Source organism: Miscanthus floridulus, chromosome 15 (assembly GCF_019320115.1).
Source record: "Miscanthus floridulus cultivar M001 chromosome 15, ASM1932011v1, whole genome shotgun sequence".
Taxonomy (NCBI): domain Eukaryota; kingdom Viridiplantae; phylum Streptophyta; class Magnoliopsida; order Poales; family Poaceae; genus Miscanthus; species Miscanthus floridulus.
Genome location: NC_089594.1, coordinates 4,078,744 through 4,082,727, shown reverse-complemented (window position 1 = coordinate 4,082,727; position 3,984 = coordinate 4,078,744). Strand labels below are relative to the sequence as shown.

General features: G+C 45.3%; 1 pseudogene; it reads right to left on the bottom strand.

Annotated features, from left to right (window-relative positions):
- Positions 1 to 247: 247 nt before the first annotated feature.
- LOC136506852 (cuscuta receptor 1-like) lies at positions 248 to 3,422 on the bottom strand (annotated as a pseudogene).
- Between the last annotated feature and the right edge of the window lie 562 nt (positions 3,423 to 3,984).

Here is a 3,984-nt window from a genome sequence, read left to right as displayed (position 1 = left end):
TTTTGGAAAGTTTTTGAGGTCAAGAAATATATAGAGAGAAAGAGATTGACTTCATCACTACTTAGTGCTCGGCTAGGGTGCTGTAGACACATCAACACGATAGATGAAGATTATATGTGTGCCCACCGTAAATCTCTGATTCATGTGCAACCATCAACGGCTATATTTGAGGTTGGGGCTATATATGTACGCTCCTTGGCTGACCATTTAAGGGGTGTTACCGTGTTAGAACTAGAGAACGGTGCTAGTGAACTGAGGCTCATCTCTAGTTGCACTACCCATCATTATAGTGCTTAAGAGATCACTCGGTGATTACTGTAGGTGCTTTATCAAATACATAGACTAGTTAACCCACCACTTTAGTGTTTCATTAGACTTAGATCTAATGTTTAGTGAGGTTTACATACTTGCAAGTTATTGGTGCTTGCGCGCAAAAAGAATTGTACACTAGCTAGATAGGGGCATTGTAATCTTGTGAAACCCTCCTGGGAGTGTGGAGTGGTTGCCTAACTTGTACCAAGGGAACGTGTGACCCATGGTGTTTTGGTGGAACACAATAGTGAAAATGGAGGGGACCGATCCGGGAAAAGTCCATCATGGAGACCCACTTGCGCGTAGGGAAAGATCGTGGGCAACCATACCGTTCCTTGACCGGCGGAGCTTGGCCCTTGACATCGTTCAAGAGGTTCCAACGAGGTAAAAGATCCTGGTGGCCGAGGTTCCTTGCCTTTTCGTTAGATGCTGTCTTCATAATGGTTGTGGTGGTAGTGTTTCTATTAGAGGGGGGTATAAGAATTGATGGAAGAGTTTTCTTAGTCACTGTAGTTGTTTCCGTTGTTTGTCTAGTCACTGTAGTTGTTTCCATGGAGCCCAAATGGATGGCAGAATAAGAACCCAACAGTTACCCAGAATGAGAATACAAATGAGGCAGCACTGATGATATTAAGGATTGGGTCATCAAATGCATCATGTACGTCTTCCTCGTCCACAGGGCTACCAATAGGAAAGCAACGGTTCCCTTGTGACAAATTGTGAAGATTGGTGTTACCGAGGTAGCTCTCTGCACTAAACGAGCTGAATTGGCCTGAGTTCGGTATGCACCCTATCAAGTTGTTGTAGGCCACAGAAAACACCCCCAACGACCAAAGCTGAGTCAGTTGCCAGGGTATATGTCCACTCAACTCATTGTAGGATAAATCAAGGCTTTCTATGGCCCTCATATTTGCCATGTCAGCTGGAATTGTACCAGTGAAAGAGTTGTGTGATAAATTGAGCGACTTGACATGACTTAAATTCCCTATCTCCCGAGGGATTTCTCCTGATAGCATGTTTCCTGATAAATCAATGCCGAACATCAAATTGAAGAAACTGCGGCCATATGTATAGAGTTTCCCTTTTGTAGAGAAGGTGAAGCCTTGAAGATCGTAATGGACCTCATATATGGGAGCATCCTCAATATCCCGAAAATCCATTATTTCAAAGTTAACAGTATCAGGGACTGAGGGCCATACGTCAATATCAGGGACTGAGGACCACGCGTCAACGGGATTGTCTACTTGGTATTCGAATAGGCCTGCAATGCAACGTGGTAACGAGCCTGAAAGTCTGTTGTGTGACAACTCAATGATATTTATGTAGCGGAGATAGCACAGGTCCGTGGAGATCTGCCCCTCAAAAAAATTTCCGCCCAACAGGAGCAACTTTATTTAAGTGAGATGTTGTATCCAATCAAGACTGCCCATGAACTGGTTATATCTTAGATCCAGAACTGTAAGATAGGGGCTATTGAAAAAATCACTAGGGAAGCCCACAAGGGCATTGCTTGACATATTCAGAAACTTTAGTTCTAGCTTGCTGGTACAGTTTGGTAGAGACCCTGCAAAGTTGTTGTCCGACATATCTAAAAACCGAACACTTGTCAATTCACAAATTGCTGGATAAATTTCACCAGTTAAGCTGTTGCTAGCAACACTTAAAACTTGCAATGACGAAAGCTTCCAAAATGAAACATCGAGTTCGCCAGACAGCTTGTTATCATGCATGTCCATTAATTCCAGATTACCAGATAGATTGTTAGGAAGCGCTCCATGGAAACTGTTTCTATCAAGGTATATAACTGATAGAAAGGACAAGTTACTAACACCGCCCAGTATCGGGCCACCAAGATTGTTATTTGAGAGATTCAAGATTTCCAGTTCAGAACAATCAGTGAACAAGCAAGGTGGCACCTGTCCTGTAAGTTTATTGTTTGATAGGTCCACAAATGTCAGGTTGGTGATGTTGCACAGAGCTGGTTGCAAGTATCCATAAATAGTGTTGTATGAAGCATCTAGAACTTTCAGATTCGGAAATACTAAGCTGATATTTGTTGGTAGGTCCCCGGTGAAATGGTTTGTGGATATGTTGAGCATTTGAATATTGGATTTGTATTGCCACATCCGGTTTATTGATCCTACTAGGGCGCCGTCTATAAGAGAGGGCAGCTAGCCACCAGTAGAAAGAACGCAGTTGCGTGGTGAGCAGCCTGTAATTGGGTTGTATGACCTGTGCAGTTGGCCAAATTCGGTTTAAACCGAATTTTGAATTCGGAATATTTCAAATTAAAAGTAGAAAAGTAGAAAACGGTCGAAAAATGTGTAAACCGTTTTCTACTTTTACATTTGAAATACGAAACATCTCAAATGCGAAAGCGAAAACGGTAAAGTCGGACAAGAAAATGCGGATTCGATCGGATTAAATATAGAAAACGATGCGGTTCGGTTCGGGATATTTCCGTTCCGTTTTCATCCTTAGTTGTTGCATGTGACTCCTTCCCAGGAGCAGCAGTCGTCACTCTGTCCCCACCATGAACCAGGAACCTCGGTGTTCGTATCCACCAAGGAAGATCTGATATGCATGAGAGCAGTCTTCTCGACAACAACGCAGCTACCTGCCATGTGAAATATGAACAGCAAACTGCACAGAACGCAAAACATGCCTCCCAGTGGAGAGTAGTAGCTAGCTGATAGTTTTTTGGTGCGCTGTAAGTGGCAAGAGACTGAAGGGGTAGCCATGCATGTCTAACACATGGTGCTGGAGCAGCTCGACTCAGGGTTCGGAGAAGAGTTTGTTGGGACCGGCGGTGGCCGCCGAGCCCCTGCTGCTGACTGGAACGCCGGTGAACGCCGGAGCACGATCACCGGGCGCAAGCACTACCTAGCGGCGAGCTCTGGACGAGCTGGAAACGAACACAGGCAAATGCGCTGCACAACCGTCGCAGCTTTTCGGGCGTTTTCCATTGCTTATATACAATGCAGATACATGGGCTAGAGCCCGTCCCCCGCCACCGCACGATCGCTGCTCGATCCGGCTTTTTCGCCATGCCGAGCGACATGCACGACGAACGTGTGGTGACGGTGACCGCGCACCCGACTCGCGGCCATGCCCCGGACTGGGCACATCTCCGTCCAGGTGCGCGGTTCTACGCGAACTACATGACACGATGACACGATGCAACGTTCTTACAATAGGATTACACAACATGAAAGTGAAACAAGTTTAAAACTAACATTTCACGCCCTTAATCCTGTTGGATCTTGATGACGCCAAGCTTCTGCCTCAGCTCCACAAACTTGACCCTGCCCAATGCCTTTGTCAGAATATCGGCCAACTGATCATCTGTTCTTACAAGCTGAACATCAACTTGTCCATTGTTGACACACTCTCTGATGAAATGAAAGCGAGTATCAATGTGCTTGCTTCTTTCATGGAAAACCGGATTCTTGCTCAGCTCTATGGCTGACTTGTTATCCACAAGAAGTCTAAACTTCTCAACTTTCCTTCCCATTAATTCAGCAACTAATCTGCTTAGCCATACTCCTTGACTGGCACCTCCTGCTGCTGCCACATATTCAGCTTCACACGTTGACATTGTTACTACTTTCTGCTTCTGTGACACAAGATCACCTCCATAGTCACTATCTGTGTATCCCAAGAGACTCGGGC